We start from the raw sequence: 19349 nt of genomic DNA, 5'->3' as shown, positions 1-19349 counted from the left end.
GATTAGTGATTTTGAGCATTTTTTCATGCACTTGTTTGGCATTTGTGTATCTTCTTTGGAGAAATTAAAGAAATCTTTTTTGATCTGTGGGTTGCATATCCAATAGACATTTCCTCTCATTTTCCTGACTGGGGTTGAGTTTTATCTCTCCCTGACATGATTCAGGGGTAATTCCTGATTAGTCTAAGTCAGTGGTTCTCAATCCTGGCTGCACATTAGAGTCACCAAGGGAAGCTTTAAAAAATACCCAGGTTTGGGCCACGTGCAGTGGTTCATGCCTGTAATCCCAGCTCTTTGGGAGGCCGAGCAGGTGAATCACTTGAGGTCAGGGGTTTGAGACCAGCCTGGCTAACATGGTGAAACCCCATCTACGAAAAAAAAAAAAAAAAAAAAAAGCCAGGCATGGTGGGAAGCACTTGTAATTCCAGCTATTCAGGAGGCTGAGGCAGGAGAATCACTTGAACCCAGGAGGCAGAGGTTTCCGTGAGCTGAGATCACACCACTGTACTTCAGCCTGGGCAACAGAGTGAAACTCCATCTTGGGGACAAAAAAAAAAAAAAAAAAGAAACAAAAAACTCAGGTTCAGGCCTCCTTCCCAGACCAATGAAATTAGAATGTCCGGAGGTAGTCCTGGGCATTGGTGTTTTTACGAATTTCCAACTGAGCCCCAGATACTCAAATATGTTGCCATAGTCCAGGCACAGTGGCTCATGCCTGTAATCCTAGCGCTTTGGGAGGCTCCCGTGGGTGGATTGCTTGAGCTCAGGAGTTAGAGCCCAGCCTGGGCAAAATAAGGAGACTCCATCTCTACAGAAATTTTTTTGAAAATTAGCCGGGCATGGTGGCGCACGCCCACAGTCCCAGCTACTCAGGAGACTGAGGTGTGATAGTCACTTGAGCTCAGGGAGTTGAGTCTGCAGTGAGCTATGATCATGCAACTGCACTCCAGCCTGGGTGACAGAGTGAGACTCCATCTCTTTAAAAATAAAGTAAAATAAGTGGCCTATGTAAGCTGTTTTGAGTTGGTTTTTCTGCTGAAAGTGTCTCAATGGTACACTGACTATGTACTAGGGATTTCAGGAAGGTACGGGACTATCCTTATCTGTTATGATAGGAAAAGGGAACCAAGGCATTGTCTTAGATATGAATCCTCATGTTGAAAGTCTGAAGCTCTACTCTCCAAGGTTTTTGGGTTTCACTTAGAAGCAGGTGAGACAGGAAACCAGGAAAGTTGGATGGGCTGTATAATCAGCTGACAGATCTGAACTGGAGACATCCCGAACTTAAATGTAGAGCTGGAAGCATTCTCAACTTAAATGCTGTCTCTTCTACAGCTTACCTGGTGGTCTAGGTCGGCCAAGTCGTTAAATCTGGGTCAGTTACAGGGCTTGGATGCAACATGACAAGGGAAAGAAGTGTGTTCAACGAGAACATTCTGAGTCCAAACCACATAAGTCTTTAGAGATTAAATTTAACACCTTGGTGTGATACCTGAGCCCAAGCAAGTGACTTATTTAAACTAATGGCCAGCCAGGCAGTACTTATCATGTTACATGATTCTCAGGTTTATAGCAGGAGTAATCTTCTCATAGCGGGAGTAATCTTCTCTAGCCTCTTCTTCCCTGGAAGAAACCTCGGTGTTATCAGATCAGGCCTCACATCTACTACAGTTTCCTTCAATCATACCTGTGAGGGTAGCTTCTGAGTAGGTAGTGAATTCACCAATTAGTGAGTCTCAAAGGTAAGGCTGAGTGAGGAAGTGTATGAGAGATCCTGTTGGCTGGCCACAGTTCTCTGTTGAAATGTTAATTAGAGCATATATTCAGGACTGACAAATCCCAAGATACACCAACATGTTAAAAAACAACAACAACAACAACAACAACAAAAACAACCAATCAGCTGCTTAGCTAATCGCACTGTGTGACAATAAAGTTTTGGTTCAATATAAAATAGTGAAAAGAGTACGTATGTGTCTAGGAAAGCCATTGAAGTGGAAGATACTAAAACCACACTTTCTGTGGACCTTTCAGAGCTATTTTCTAATCTATTCTTGTAGAGAGTACTAAAATTTGAAGTGAATGCTGATGAGTATTTATAAGTTTATTTAGAGCGCCAGCTGTCAATAACTCACACCTGGCCTTTGAAATTGCTTGGTTGGCTGTGTAGTCTCTATCGTGAAGCCAAAGGCCTGCATTAGTCTTTCTGAAACTCCTTAAAATAGAGACTTACATAAAATGCATCTCAGTTTTAGAATGAATGTGAAAATGTTGAGGAAAAAAAGTGCAAGCAAGAGAAAAAGCCTATGGCATTCATTTAATTGGATCAGCACTAATGTTGGTTCTAACGCTGTGTTGTTTGCATGGAGGCATCACAGTGATGCCTGCAAGGCTGTCATTTGGTCTGTGAAGACCCTTGAAAGTAAAGGAATTTTGAGGAGCTGGGCGCGGTGGCTCACGCCTGTAATCCCAGCACTTTGGGAGGCCGAGATGGGCGGATCACTTGAGGTCAGGAGTTTGAGACTAGCCTGGCCAACATGGTGAAACCCCATCTCTATTAAAAATACGAAAATATTAGCCAGGCGTGGTGGTGCACTGCTGTACTCCCAGCTACTTGGGAGGCTGAGGCAGGAGAATTGCTTGAACCTGGGAGGTGGAGGTTGCAGTGAGCCAAGACTGCACCACTGCACTCCAGCCTGGGTGACAGAGCAAGACTCCGTCTCAAAAAAAAAAAAAAAATAAATAAATAAATAAATAAGGAATTTTGAGTGTGGAAATTATAAATGAAGATAAATTCTACCCAGTGTGCAAACTATACTAAAAATTTCTGCTAGAATTTTGAGGACATAAGGGTAATGTAGAAGACACAACACTTTTTAGGACAATAAAAGACAGCACCATACTTAGTGACGACTGTGGCAAATCTTAATCAGGGAGGCTGATTCTTTCAGTGAAAACACAAATGTCACCCTGGACAGAGGGTCAGCTTGTCAGCTTGTCGGGGGAGAAGAGGCTAAGTGCTAAGCTGGAGCTGACTTTCTCATGAGATGCTGGAAGTCAGGAGAGGGGCTTCCTATGTTTGGGAGCTTCGTGGAGATGTTCTGCCACTGGGCTTGGGCCTGGGAAGATAAGTAGGACTCAACAAGGGGGACAGTGGCTTTCTTGGCACTTCTGGGCAATCTTTGAAAGCATTTGTATGTACTGCTCCCTCCCACAAGCATACCCTGGGGGGTGAGAGTATTGAGATATAATTATTATAAGTCAGGGCTGATCTTGTCTTTCTGAGAGTGTTCAAGCTGATCATTCTTTATTAAACAGAACTCGCCAGAGACATTGTCTCAGCAGAACTCTTCACCCCAAAAATAAAGGCCACACACAAAGAGACTGAGAAAAGGAACCACAGCCAGAAAAGCAACCACATACAGAAACTTGGAGAAACAAGAGGGAGTATGAAAATTGAAGGTGAAAATTTTAAATGGAGAACTGGGCTGGGCACGATGGCTCACGCCTGTCATCCCAGCACTTTGGGAGGCCAAGGCGGGCAGATCGTTTGAGCCCAGGAGTTTGAGACCAGCTTGGGCAACATGGCGAAACTCCATCTCTACAAAAAGTACAAAAATTAGCCAGGCGTGGTGGTGCGTGCCTGTAGTCCTGGCTACTCCAGAGGCTGAGGTGGGAGGATGGCTTGAGCCCAGGAGGCAGCAGTTGTGGTGAGCTGAGATTGTGCCACTGCACTCCAGCCTGAGTGACAGAGTCAGACCCTGTCTCGAAAAAATTAGAATTAAAAAATAAAAATTAAAATAAATTAATAACATAAAAATTAAAAGGATATCCAGAAAGAACACCAAAGAATGAGGCAGAACTGAATCAAGGTGTAAGATGATTGTTCAACCTTGGAAAACAATGTGAAGATTCATGCCTCTAATGCTGCATTTCCCAGAACACTAGATCTGTGGTAAGATGAGTCTGAAAACACTGTATCCTATGTCTAACCGCACCCTGCCCTATTTATAACACAAAACAGCTTATTAAAGGCTCTGAGAAGTACTGCAGTCAAGAAACCAATTTAAACCATACTTTTTTTTTTGGACTTGCTCTGTCACCCAGGCTGGAGTGTAGTGGTGCAATCTTGGCTCACTGCAACCTCCGCCTCCTGGGTTCAAGTGATTCTCCTGCCTCAACGCCTTGAGAAGCTGGGAATACAGGTGCCTGCCACCAAGCCCAGCTAATTTTTATATTTTTTTGTAGAGACAGCGTGTCACCATGTTGGCCAGGCTGGTCTCAAATTCCGGGCCTCAGGTGATCTGCCCACCTCAGCCTCTCGAAGTGCTGGGATTACAGGCATGAGCCACTGCACCCAACCAACTCATACATTTTATTTATTTATAAGGGTTGAGATTGGGTTTTGCTCTGTCACGCAGGCTGGAGTGCAGTGGTGCTATCATAGCTCACAGTAACCGCAAACTCCTGGGCTCAAGCAGTCCTCCCGCCTCAGCCTCCAGAGTAGCTGGGAATACAGGCACATACCACCGGTAATTAACTCATTAATTTATTTAAATACAGAACTTCTTTTTCTGCATTACTGCATTCTAGAAATGCATTCTGTAGGGCTAGAGCTCTACACTGCACATTTGTTACTTGCTGTGTACTGTGTAGTCTCTCCTTATCCACAGCGGTAGGTGCCAAGACCCCCAGTGGATGCCTGACACTGCAGATAGTACCAAACCATACATACACTATGTTTTTCCTATACATACATACCTTTGATAAAGTTTAATTTATAAATTAGGCACAATAAGAGGCTAAGAACAACAACAATAAAATAGAACAAATAAACAACATGCCGCAATAAAAGTTAGACAAATGTGATTCCTCTCTTTCTCAAATATCTTATTGGACTCTCCTTACCCATGCTCAGACTGTGGTTGGCCACAGGTAACTGAAACTGCGGAGGTGAAACTGTGGATCGGGGGTGGAGACTATTGTATTAAGTAAACATGGTGGCCACAGGAAAAGTGTTTAATGATAGGAAGAAGCATGATACAATGAGAGAGCCACCAAGCTAGGTTAGGAGTCGGGTGAGCTGATATAAGCTGCTGACTGTAATTCTGCATGTCTTTGTCCAAAAAAAACCTATGTGCAGCTTATATTGCTGAAAATCCAAAATCAGAGAGAATTCAAATGACAGCAAGGTTTAGAACCTGGTTATTCTCCTAAGTAGACTAATCAGCTTGTCCAAGTTACGTAATCTTTCCAGGTTGCAATTTACTCATTCGTAAAGTGGGAAAGTTAAGACATCAGGGTCTTATGAGCCTGCCAAACTGTAAAACCTGTGTGTCAAAGGAGCTATAATAATCCAAAAAAATCCTTTCAATTGGTACCATGCAACTCTCCTCCCTCTAGTCAAGGAAAAAAAAAAAAAGTTCCAACAACTTATAAGTAGCTTGACTTCCCATTCAACACTCAAGGGAACCAAATTATTTTCTTCTATTGTAGAACTCTGAGCACAACCAGCTTTATTAGCTGCCTTGACACAAGGCTAAAGCAAAGACCTGGAAATGCACATTGTTTTCTAGAAGTGTCTGCCTGAGACTCTCTTAAGGTTCTTCTAGACAAAAGTCATAGGTACCCAACTCAAGCTTGTTTAAAAACAGAGAATTTATATTGGCTCAGATAACTAGGACATTTGGGGTTGCATCTAGCTTTGGGAACAGAAAGATTTGAGGGCCCAAATAATGTTACATGGATGTTGTCTTCCTCAATCTCTCAGCTCTGCTTTGTTTTCAATGGGCCTCATTGTCAGGCGGGCTCACTGTACATGGTAACAAAGAGCGCTTTCTGCAGTTCTAGGCTTCGTGGTCCTTAACTGCCATGCTTAAAAAAAAGAGAGCACTTTACTCCAAATACTTGAAGCAAAATATTAATTGCTAGGAATTTACTGAGCACTCACAACGTGCCAGGCACTGTTCTAACGTACATATTTAAACTTACATAGGCCTCACCACAACTCTAGAAAGTAGGTACTATTACATTTCTATGCTATAGACAAAGAACTAAGGCTCAGAGAATTTATAGAGTGTGTCTACTTTCTGTACAAGTGATCTTGGGCAAATTATTTAACCTCTCTGTGCCTCAGTTTCCTCATCTGAAAAATGCCGATAGCAACTGTTTAGTAGGCTGTTTTGAGAGTTAGGTAAGTGTATTAGGCCGTTTTCACGCTGCTGATAAAGACATACCCAAGACTGGGCAATTTACAAAAAAAAAAAGAGGTTCAATTGGACTCACAGTTCCATGTGGCTGGGGAGGCCTCACAATCACGGCAGAAGGCAAGGAGGAGCAAGTCACATCTTAGGTGGATGGCAGCAGGCAAAGAGAGAGCTTGTGCAGAGAAACTCCTGTTCTTAAAACCATCAGATCTTGTGAGAGCAATTCACTATTAGGAGAACAGCACAGGAAAGATCTGCCCCCATGATTCAATCATCTCCCACTGGGTCCCTCCCACAGCATGTGGGAATTATGGGAGCTACAAGAAGAGATTTGGGTGGGTGCACAGAGCCAAACCATTTCAGTAAGTATATGTAAGAACCGAAGGAGAGTATCCAACATGGAATCACTGCATGCAACAAGAAGCCAATAATTCTTGGTACCATTTCCACCTGCCATTCTCTTATTTCCTGCATCTTTCCCTTTAACGGTTCAGAAAAATTCAACTTTATAAATTCCATGTTCTCGCTGGGTGCAGCGACTCATGCCTGAAATCCCAGCACTGTGGGTGGATGAGGCAGGTGGATTGCTTGAGCCCGGTAGTTTAAGATCAGCCTGGGCAAAATGGCAAAACCTCATCTCTACAAAAAATACAAAAATTAGCTGGGCGTGGTGGCATGCACCTGTAGCTCCAGCTATTTGGGAGGCTGAGGTGGGAGGATTGTTTGAGCCCAGAAGGCAGAGGTTGCAGTGAGCGGAGATGGCACCACTGCACTCCAGCCTGGGTGACAGAGGGAGACCTTGTCTCAAAAAATAAATAAATAAATAATAAATTCCATGGTCTTTAGTAGCATTAGATATGATAGAAAGGGACACAATGGATTACAGCTGTATCTGGATACAGGGAAGGAAGCCCAAAGCAGCAAAACTAGGGCAAAGCTGAGACCAAGATGTAGTATGCACATTCGGAAGGGGAGCTGAAAGTAAGCACGAGGTCAAGGCTGTCAATCTAGCCTAGATGGGAGCCAGTAAGGAGACCTGTGCACTGGATGGCCAACCCCAGACATCAGGCAGGAAAACCTGTATAAGAGGCCTCTTATACTTCTCCTGCTGGGGCAGAAGCCAGCTTCAGAGTGTGCCAGCAGGAAAGCTGCAGGTGGTAGCCTATTCTCCTCATGAGGAAGATGGTAATGCATTAACTTGACTGGAAGAGAGAGTATGGAGCACAAGTGAAGGTCATATGCTGACAGGAAGCCTTTTATTGATGGTGATTGCATGAAGAGATGGTGCTAAATAGTATTCATAAATTATTTGGCAAGTTTCACAACAAAGATAGGATCTTACAGAAAATTTAACACATGCCCTGGCAAAAAATACTTAGTTCAATTGTGAAATAGCCCATTAAATCAACCTGAGTGTGGTTTCCATTAGAACTGGAGCAGCTATTCTGGAATTTCCTGACCAAGCGATAGACGCCTGGAGTCAAAACTTTTCTGTTTTTTTGTTTGTTTTTGTTGTTCATTTGTTTATTTTTGAGACAAATTCTTGTTCTGTCACCCAGGCTGGAGTCAGTGGTATGATGTCGTCTCACTGCAACCTCCACCTTTTGAGTTCAAGTGATTCTCCTACCTCAGCCTCTCGAGTATCTGGGACTATGGGCACACGCCAACACGCCTGGCTAATTTTTGTATTTTTAGTAGAGATGGGGTTTCACCATGTTGGCCAGACTGGTCTCAAACTCCTGACCTCAGGTGATCCACCTGCCTCAGCCTCCCAAAGTGCTGGGATTACAGGTGTGAGCCACTGCACCCGGCCTGGAGTCAACACTTTTCTGAGGCTCCGTATTTCTCCTACACTGTTCTTCAAAATTACTCAGTGCTCTGACCTCTTTTAACATGCAGTTCCCAATCTGTTAATCAGAGCCACCAAGTGAAAGCTTGTGGTATCTTTAGCTTGAATATTTTGCTCTACTTGGTCCCTTGATAAGTGCGTAGGAGCTATGCCATCTGATTTACTACAGGTGGACAAGGGGAGGACTCAGGTGATACTCTCAGCACCAAAGTATCTAGTACTGATCCATCAGTGCTTGTTGGCAGGCGTCAAGCATCACAAGATACCAAGAGCACAGAAGGAGAAGGCAGAAGGACATCTTCAATGTTAAACATCTCTGAACTAGGGAAATATTTTCAATGTCAGTTTGACTCCTCCTCTCATAAAATCTTTAGTTGTCATAATGAGAAAGAACTAAACATCAGAGGAAATTACAAAATACTATGGGAAATATTTTATCGTAACATACACAAGCTTTGTTCAAAATAGGCACTCTTGACCTAGGCAGATATTAATAGATTTACTACTGTGGTGTTTAGCTTAATGCCAAAATATCCTACCCTCAGATGCCCTGAAATACAGCTGTCATCTTGTCTTCTTTATATAACCCCAGAATCCTGACTGGCTACAGCTACAGAAAAAAAGATCCTGGTATTGGTAACACAAAGAAATAATGCAAGCTTAAATACAGTTGTTTACTTCTAGAATTTGTACTTCATTTTAGATGAATCATCTAGAATTTATGACATTAGTCAGTCTGAAATTCTAGAGTTGCATATATGCCTGTTCCAATGTATGCCTTTTTTGCAGTAGCCATTTTGGGGTTATCTCTCCCCCTTCACAGTGACTTGAGCATGTCTTTATATAGCACTCCCCATTCCTTACCATCTTCTTCTGGTTATCTTGCTCATCCCCATGCCAGGTCATTAGTCCCTTGAGGACATCTTTATATCCCACTGCCTAGCACATTGCTTAACATACAGTGAGCACATAGGACAGATTTACTGAATAAATGCTTGCCAAAGAATAAATAAATACATTTAAAAAAATTTTAATGGATAAACTTCCTTTCCAGTATGGTTGAAGAAGTTCCAACTGGCTGATCTGCCTACAGAAAACAACTACATAAACACACACACACACACACACACACACACAGATTATTTCCTAGAGAGTAACCAGATATTGGAGAGCAACCAAATGCAAACAAATTTTGGAGAGGATTTTATCCTTGGAAAAAACAAAAAATGGCACTGGGTGAATGTGTTAGTTCGTCTCTGCATTGCTATAAAGAAATACTTTGGCCAGGCACAGTGGCTCACACCTGTAATCCCAGAACTTTGGGAGGCCAAGGCTGGTGGATCACGAGGTCAGGAGTTCAAGACCAGCCTGGTCAAGATGGTGAAACCCCGTCTCTACTAAAAACTACAAAAAAATTAGCCAGGCACGGTGGCAGGTGCCTGTAATCCCAGCTACTCGGGAGACTGAGGTGGGAGAATTCTCTTGAACCCGGGCGGCAGAGGTTGCAGTGAGCTAAGATCACGCCACTGCCGTCAGCTTGGGTGACAGAGCGCGATTCTGTCAAAAAAAAAAAAAAAAGAAAGAAAGAAAGAAAAGAAAAAAAGAAATACCTCTGTGATGAGGTGGTGTGGCTCATCCCTGTAATCCCACCAATTTGGGAGGCGAAAGTGGGTAGATCACTTCAGGGCAGGACTTCAAGACCAGCGTGGTCAAGATGGTGAAACCCCGTCTCTACTAAAAACTACAAAAAAATTAGCCAGGCACGGTGGCAGGTGCCTATAATAATCCCAGCTACTCGGGAGACTGAGGTGGGAGAATTCTCTTGAACTCGGGTGGCAGAGGTTGCAGTGAGCTAAGATCACGCCACTGCCGCCAGCTTGGGTGACAGAGCGCGATTCTGTCAAAACACACAAAAAAAAAAAGAAAGAAAAGAAAAAAGAAATACCTCTGTGATGAGGTGGTGTGGCTCATCCCTGTAATCCCACCAATTTGGGAGGCGAAGGTGGGTGGATCACTTGAGGGCAGGACTTCAAGACCAGCCTGGCCAACATGGTGAAACCCCATCTCTACTAAAAATACAAAAATTAGCTGGGCATGGTGGCGGGCACCTGTAATCTCAGCTACTCGGGAGGCTGAGGCATGAGAATCACTTGAACCTGGGAGGTGGAGGTTGCAGTGAGCTGAGATCACGCCACTGCACTCCAGCCTGGGCAACAGGGCGAGACTCTGTCTAAACAAGAACAAGAACAAGAACAACAACAACAACAACAAAACTTCTGGATTATTTATAAAGAAAGGAGATTTAATCAGTTCACAGTTCTACAGGCTCTACAAGAAGCATGGAAGCATGGCACTGGCATCTGCTCAGCTTCTGCTAAGAGCCTCAGGAAGCTTCCAACCATGGTGGAAGGTGAAGAAGGAGCAAGTGCATTGCATGAGAAGAGCAGGAGCAAGAAGGAGAGGGAGGAGGTGCCACACTCTTTTAAATTTTAAATAACCAGATCTTGTTTGAACTCAGAGTGAAAGCTCACTCTGAGTGTGAGAATGGTGCTAAGCTATTCATGAGAGAATCTGCCCCTATTATCCAACACCCCCTACTAAGCCCCACCTCCAACATGGGAGATTACATTTCAATGTGAAATTTGGTGGGGACAAACATCCAAATAAAATCAAGTAAGTTTTCCCATTTTCATGGCTTCTACCCTTGGGACTTGTCCCGGTGTGTGTCCTGCAGTGTGGCTAAAACTTCAATAGAAAACCTTTAGTCATTTGGTCTGTTAATCAGAGCACTGCCAGAAAGTGAAAGAGAAGTTCTGAAGAGGAAAGAGTCAGAGAGTATGCCTCAAATTTTGTGGGAACGTAAACTCTGCCCAAATCTCTAGTTGATCCCTAAACCACGTGTTCACCAGGCAAAATTTAAGCAACCTACCTAAGGAGAAAAGAATTGAATGGAAATTTAAGCCAATGATTAAAAAACGTAATTTGTAGTTTGAGTCCAATCCGGTCAATTGTCTGTTACAACAAACTGACAAACAAAAAGTCTGACAATCTTGGAAGTAATATATCAGAATTAAGAGCCTCTACAACACAACATTCACAATATTCAGAATATAATTCAAAATGAATCAAAATAGGAAAAAAAAACCCAGAAAAATGTGATCCATTTTCAAGAGACAAGATTATCAACTGAGATCAACCCTGAGTAATCCAGATGTTGGAATTATCAAACAAGAAATTTAAAGCAGTCATTTTAACTATGCTATGACATAAAAGAAAATATGCTTATAATGAATGCACAGATGGAAATTTTAGTAGCAAAATAGAAACAATAAAGAACAAAATAAAAATTCTAGAAATAAAATTATAACATCTAAACTAGAAATTCACTGCACAGGCTTATCAGCAGACAGGAGACAACAAAGTAAAAGTTGATGAACTTGAGAATGGATAAATGAGACTATCTCCACTTGGAACAAGAGAGGGAAAATAGATTTAAAAAAAAAAAGAACAGAATCAAGGACCTGTAGGATAATATCAAAAGATCTAATGTATGTATGGTTAGAGACCCAGAAGAAAAAGTGAGAGAGAATGGGGCAGAAAACATATTTGAAGAAACAATGGCCCAAAACTTCCCATATTTTATGAAAGACATAAATTTACAGTTTCAAGGAAATCAGTGAAATCTCAAACAGGATAAATATAAGGAAAACCACATCAAACACCTCATAGTAAAACTGCTAAAATTTAAACATAAAGAAAAAAATTCTGAAAACAGGCAAGATGAAGACACATGACAAAGAGGAAAACAACTATTCAAATTGCAATAACTGCTTATTAGACACAATGGAGGCTAGGAGGTAGTGGAACATCTTCAAAGTGCTCAAAGATAAAATGGAATGTCAGGATTCTATATCCAGAAATTTTTTTTTCAAGGAAGAAGGCAAAATAAGGACATGTCCAAATAAAAGAAAATCAAAAGGATTTGTTGTTAACAGATTTACACTAGAAAAAAATGTTTAAGAAAATTCTTCAGGCTGAAGGAAAATGATACTAGTTGGAAACACAGGTCTTCAGGAATGAATGAAGAGCCCCAGAAATAATGAATGTCTGAATAAATATAAAAGACTCTTTTCCTCTAATTGAAAAGAACTACACACATATGAATCTTTAAAGTAAAAATTGTAACATTGTCTTGGAAGGTTTATATGTAAAACAGGTGTCAAATAAAGTGTAAAAATTGGGCATAAAAAGACCTATATGATTACAAGTTTTTTGCATTAACATGAAGTGCTGCCGGATGTGGTGGCTTATGCCTGTAATCCCAGCACTTTGGGAGGCTGAGGTGAGTGGATCACCTGAGGTCAGGAACACAAGACCAGCCTGACCAACATGGAGAAACCCCCTTCTCTACTAAAAATACAACATTAGCCAGGCGTGATGACGCATGCCTGTTATCTCAGCTACTTGGGAGGCTGAGGCAGGAGAATCACTTGACCGGGGAGGCAGAAGTTGCAGTGAGCCGAGATCACGCCATTGCACTCCAGCCTGGGCAACAAGAGCAAAACTCCATCTCAAAAAAACAAAACAAACAACAACAACAACATCAACAAAAATATGAAGTGGTAATATTCCAAGTAGACTGTTTAAGAATATATATTAAATTTTCTAGATCAACCACTGAAAATAATGCAGAAAAGTATGGCTAAAAATGCTATAGATGAATTAAAATAGAATTCTGAAATATATCCAACTAATCCACAAGAAGACAGGGAAGAAAGAATAAAGGAAAAAAGCAGAGGGGATAAACAGAAAACAAACAATAAAATGGTAGCTTGAAATCCAACCCTATCAAGAATTACATTAAATATTAACAGATGAAATAATACAATTAAAAGAAAGAGACTGTCAGAATGGGCTTTTAAGAAGCAAAACCCCATTGTATACTTTCTACAAGAAATACAATTTAAAAATAAAGACATAGATTGAAAGTAAATTGATGAAAAATATACATCTACCATGCAAGGAGAATGGCCATATTAATAACAGATAATAAACTTCAAGGCAAAGAATATTGTCAGAGATAAAGGGGGACAGTTCATAAAAGAGTTGGCTGAAACTGCTGCCTCAGGCCTGTAATCCCACCTCTTTGGGAGGCAGAGGCAGATGGATCATTTGAGTCCAGGAGTTTGAGATAAGCCTGGGAAACACAGCAAGCCCCCATTTCTACAAAAAATTTTTAAAAATTCGCCAGGTATGGTGGTGCATGTCTGCAATCCCAGCTATTCAGGAGGTTGAAGTGGGAGGATCACTTGAGCACAGGAGGTCAAGGCTACAGTGAGCCATGAACATACCACTGCACTTTAGCCTGGGAGACGGAGCAAGACCCTGTCTCAATTTTTAAATAAAAATAAACATAAACATGACATGAAAATATCAATTTTTCCGGAAGCCATTGCAATCATACTTGCAATTGTGCACATAATTGTGTGTGTGCCTAAAAATAGAGCTTCAAAATATATAGGGCAAAAATTGACAGAATTAAAGGGAGTAACAGACATTCCATAATCATTACTACAGATTTTAACATCTCTTCTTAGCAAATGATAGAAGAACTAGACAAAAGAATTAGTGAAGACACAGGTGAAATAAACAATACTATTAACCACATTGGCCTAAATTACTATTTATAGACACTATCAACTACATAACATATATTCTTTCAAGTGCACATAGTATGTTGAACAAAATAGACCATCTGCCAGACTGTAAAACAAATATGAAATCTAGAAAAATACCAAATATGGCTGGACGTGGTGGCTGACATCTGTAATCCCAGCACTTTGGGAGGCCAAGGTGGGTGGATCACCTGAGGTCAGGAGTTTGAGACCAACCTGGTCAACATGGTGAAACCTCATCTCTAATAAAAGTACAAAAAATTAGCTGGGCATGGTGGCGGGCACCTGTAATCCCAGCTACTCTGGAGGCTGAGGCAGGAGAATCACTTGAACCTGTGAGGTGGAGGTTGCAGTGAGCTGAGGTTGCGACATTGAACTCTTGGCTGGGCAATAAGAGTAAAACTCTGTCTCAAAAAAATAAACTAAAATAAATAGAAAAATGCCAAATTTTTAGAAATTAAATACCATATTTTGAAATAATTCATGAGTCAATTAAGAAACGAAAAAAGAAACTAAAAAAATGTTTGAACCAAATGGTAATAAAAATACCCATCTCGGCCAGGCGCGGTGGCTCAAGCCTGTAATCCCAGCACTTTGGGAGGCCGAGACGGGTGGATCACGAGGTCAGGAGATCGAGACCATCCTGGCTAACACGGTGAAACCCCGTCTCTACTAAAAAATACAAAAAACTAGCCGGGTGAGGTGGTGGGCGCCTGTAGTCCCAGCTACTCGAGAGGCTGAGGCAGGAGAATGGCGTAAACCCGGGAGGCGGAGCTTGCAGTGAGCTGAGATCCGGCCACTGCACTCAAGCCTGGGCGACAGGGCGAGACTCCGTCTCAAAAAAAAAAAAAAAAAAAAAAACACATCTCAAAATATCTGGGATGCTGCTAAATCTGCACTGAGAAGGAAATTCCTAGCTTTTAGTGCTTACATTGGAAAGGAATAAAGGTCTAAAATCAATATCTTGTATTTCTACCTTAAGAAGCTAGAAAAACTACACATAATCCAAAGTAAATAGGAAAAAAAAAAAAAAAGCATAAGAAGAAGAAGAGGAATCAACGAAATAGAAGGCAGACAAATAATCGAGAAACACAGTAAGGCCAAAAGCTGGTTCTTTGAAATTGTGAGGAAAATCAGTAAACCCCTAGCTAGACAGATCAAGAAAAATAAAGAGGGATGGCTGGGAACAGTGGCTCACACGTGTAATCTCAGCACTTTGGGAGGCCATGGCGGGTGGATTACTTCAGGTCAGGAGTTCAAAACCAGCCTGGACAACATGGCGAAATCGTTTCTACTAAAACACAAAATTAGCTGGGCGTGGTGGCATGTGCCTGTAGTCCCAGCTACTTGGGAGGCTGAGGCAGGAGAACTGCTTGAACCCGGGAGGTGGAGGTTGCAGTGAGCTAAGATTGTGCCACTGCACTCTAGCCTGGGGGTAAGAGTGAGACTCCATCTAAAAACAAAACAAAGCAAAACAAAACAAAAACAGAAAGAGAGAAAATACGTAATACCAATATCAAGAATGAGCAAATAGTTACCACTACACAGCCTACAGACATTTAAAGGATAAAATGGGGCATATTTTAACGTTATTGTCAACAACTTAAATTAAATGGACAAATTCCTTGAAAAATACTAGCTACAAAGCTGACATGACAGGAAGCAAAAAATCTGAATTGCCATATATATATGTAAGAAATTAAATTAATAATTAAAAAACTGTGGCTGGGTGCAGTGGCACACACTTATAAATCCCAGAACTTTGGGCGGCTGAGGCAGGAGGATCACTCGAGCACTTGAGCCCAGGAGTTTGCGACCAGCCTGGGCAAGATGGCAAAACCCTGTCTCTACAAAAATACAAAAACGTCGCCAGGCATGGTGGCATGTGGCTGGAGTCTGAGCTACTCTAGGGGTTGAGGTGGGAGGATTGCTTGAGCCTGGGAGGTGGAGGTTGCAGAGAGCTGAGATCACACCACTGCACTCCAGTTGCGTGACAGAGTGAGATCCTTTCTCAAAAAAAAAAAAAAAAAAATTAGAAACCTTTTAACCAAGAAAAGTCTTGGCCACAACATTTCACTAGTGAATTCTATCAAATGTTTAAGAAGTTATAGTAATGATACACAAATTCTTTCAGAAAATAAAGGAGGGAGCACTTCCTAACTCATTTTGTAAAACCAGCATATAACCCTAATGCCAAAACCTGATGAAGATATTACCCTCCCCTTCAAAAAATGTAAATTGACAAACATAGATAATTAAAGAAATGCATTTGGATATCCTCATCTGTTTTAGTTGTGTGGATAGTTCTAGCAAGTTTAACGAGTACTTGTAAAGCATTTATGTATTCATTAGAATAGAGGAAGTGATAATTTTACAATTTATATTTTAGTGTCTACCAGGGAGAACTGGTCTGGCCTTGAGGAAATTCACTCCAAAATGTGATGGAACTGGCCTCCTATATCATCAATTTCACAGTCACTCCAGGCATATCATTCAGTGGTTTGAAAACAGAAATAGACTACACACAGTTGTATATCTAGGAAAAAAAGTCGTTCTGCTGAGGTTTATTTTGGAACACCTTGCTCATCAGAAAGCAAGCTGGGTAGAGGGCATAAATGGCTGATGGGAAGAAATTGGAGCAGGAGGCTGCTTTGATCCTACTGCACAAGTCACACTGGGTCCCATGCAGCTCACAGCTCTGCTGCTAATGTTTGAGTTCACATATTTATAGAGCTCTCCATCCTTTGTCCAGCAGCAATAACAAATGACCCCCATGACTGGTGAAAAAAATATCCTGAGTACATACACTAAATTGAATTTTCCCGGTTATCATGCAAACTTTGATATGATTGAAAAGACGGAAAGCTGTTATATTAATATCAAAGTGAAATTCAAGACAAAAGCATTAAAAGGGATAAAGAAAGTAATTTTTCTTGGCCAGGCGTGGTGGCCCACACCTGTAATCCCAGCACTTTGGGAGGCTGAGGCGGGCAGATCACCCGAGGTCAGGAGTTCGAGACCAGCCAACATGGTGAAACCTCGTCTCCACTAAAAATACAAAAATTAGTGGGGCGTGGTGGCATATGCCTGTAATCCCAGCTACTCTGGAGGCTGAGGCAGGAGAATAGATTGAACGTAGGAGGCAGAGGTTGCAGTGAGCCGAGATTGCGCCATTGCACTCCAGCCTGGGCGACAAGAGCAAAACTCCATCTCAGAAAAAAAAAAAATAAAAAGATTAGGAGCTTAAGTAGAGTTCATGTAAATTTTACTTGTGTAAAACTTATGTACAGAATTTTCCCTGTGTAGATTATGACACTTTCATTATGAAACTTGAGACTTCTGCTTAACCTTGAATTTTATTTGTATCTTCATCACTTTCTTCTTCTTTGTTCTTATCACTTCACAAAAATTGGGTTCACGGCAAGAGCTGATCACATCGCCCCTTGCAATTAAACTGCAAGGAGCTAGGAACTGTGGAAGGCAAATGGAATTTGGTAAATCAATTGCTCTCTGTCTCTCTGAGAGTTCCGTATCCCATGTTTTGGAATTTCCAAAATTGAACTTCAATTAAATGCCACTAAATTTTACTTTTTAGTGGCATTTACTAAATGCCACTAAAATTTACTTTTTGGCAGAAAATTTGCAGTTTATGTGATACATGCACTGTTTTACAAAATTTGTATATGTGAAATGATTTTCAGGAATACGAATTTCATAGTGATGAGAGTCAACTCAATTCAAAAATGGTAACAGTTTTGTCTAATTAAAAGTGATTAAATGTCTGTATGCTTATCTGCATTTTCCAATTCCACAAAGAATAGGTGTTACTTCTGTTCAGGGGGATAATTCAGGGGGAAAATTCCAAAGAAATGATTCCCAAGTCGAAGGCACATAAGAGAGAAAAATGGAAGAAAACTCTGGGGTCTCAGTGTTTGGAAAGAGTGTCCTCTTACAGGCTAGGCTTCTGCCATTTGGCACATGGATATTTTTTTTTGGAGACGGAGTCTTGCTCTGTCGCCCAGGCTGGAGTACAGTGGTGCGATCTCGGCTCACTGCAACTTCTGTCGCCCAGGTTCAAGCGATTCTCCTGCCTCAGCCTCTAGAGTAGCTGGGATTACAGGTGCCTGCCACCACGCCCCGCTAATTTTTGTATTTTTAGTAGAGATGAGGTTTCACCATGTTGTCCAGGTTGGTCTCAAACTCCCGAGCTCAAGCAATCTGCCTGCGTTGGCCTCCCAAAGTGCTGGGATTACAGGTGTGAGCCCATGCCCGGTGGGCACATGGCTCTTAAAGTTCCACCCCACCTTATGGGTTAAGCCCGACACAACACTCTGGCATTAGATCAGAGAGCTGCAGAGCACTGTGTGCCGGACAGCCAAAGAACTACATTCACGGATTTCTGAAAATAAGAACATTTCATTTAAAAACAAAACAAAACAAAACAAACAAACAAACAAAACACAAAGACATTTGGTTTAAGGGAAATAGCAGAAGCTGACCCCCATCGCCAAGTCTTCCCCTGAGACCCTTGCTCTTGTCATGTCAATAGGTGTCTCTCCACAGTGCCTCTAAGTAAGGACCATGTGTGGATCCTGTGACACTCCGAAATTGACAGGATCCAGCCTACGTTATGAGCTGAAGTTCTGAAACAAGAGGGGTGTCAGTATTTCTTCCCAAAGAACATTACCTAGGGCTTGATATGAATGATAACTATAAATCCCACGAAGGGATGGTTGGGATATTTGTTTATTCTGTAGAGCAGTGCTACCCAACCCTGGCTGTAAAATAGATGTACTTGGGAGAGATTTTTAAAAATAGCTGCCCTCCTCCAACCTAAAGCACCAGGCATTGGTTGGGTAACCTTGGGCAAGTCACTCCATCCCTGTGGATCTCAGCTTCTTCTCCTGTAAAGTCAGCTTAGTAAAACCTGCCCTGTCTACTTTAAGAAATGTTAGGATCAAATAAATTAACAGCTTTGTGAAACAATGTATGAGTATTATGAAAATGTTAATTATGTTTAAGTTCTTTAACCACACTCTTTGTAACCAAAGGCCTCTTTCTATAACAAGGACAGGCACTGCTGGAATACATGGCCACGAATGAAGTTATCTGGCCCCTGTAGGAACTGATTCTTAGGATGTTGGACTGATTAGGCCCTATTTATGCAATGAGTAAAAAGTCTGGCCTCATGATTATGGTGTAATTGGTTAACTTGGAAATACTACAGTGTTCTCTTGGGCCCGCATGCATACAAACCTGGATGCCACCTGAAAAAGAAACACTAAAATGTATATGTGGAACCACGAAAGACTCAGAATAGCCAAAGGTATCCTAGCCAAAAAGAACAAAACTGAAGGAATCACATTACCTGACTTCAATTTATACTACAGTAACCAAAACAGCATGGCACTGGCATAAAAACAGATACATAAGCCAGTGGAACAAAATAGAGAACCCAGAAATAAATACATGCACCTACAGTGAACTCATTTCCAACAAAGACGCCAAGAACATACACTGGGGAAAGAACAGTGTCTTCAATAAATGATGCCAGGAAAATTGGATATCCATATGCAGAAAAATGAAACTAGACCCCTATCTCCCACCATATACAAACAC

The sequence above is a fragment of the Macaca mulatta genome, chromosome 4 (assembly GCF_049350105.2).
Source record: "Macaca mulatta isolate MMU2019108-1 chromosome 4, T2T-MMU8v2.0, whole genome shotgun sequence".
In the NCBI taxonomy this organism is placed as follows: Eukaryota; Metazoa; Chordata; class Mammalia; order Primates; family Cercopithecidae; genus Macaca; species Macaca mulatta.
This window is presented reverse-complemented; position numbering follows the sequence as displayed.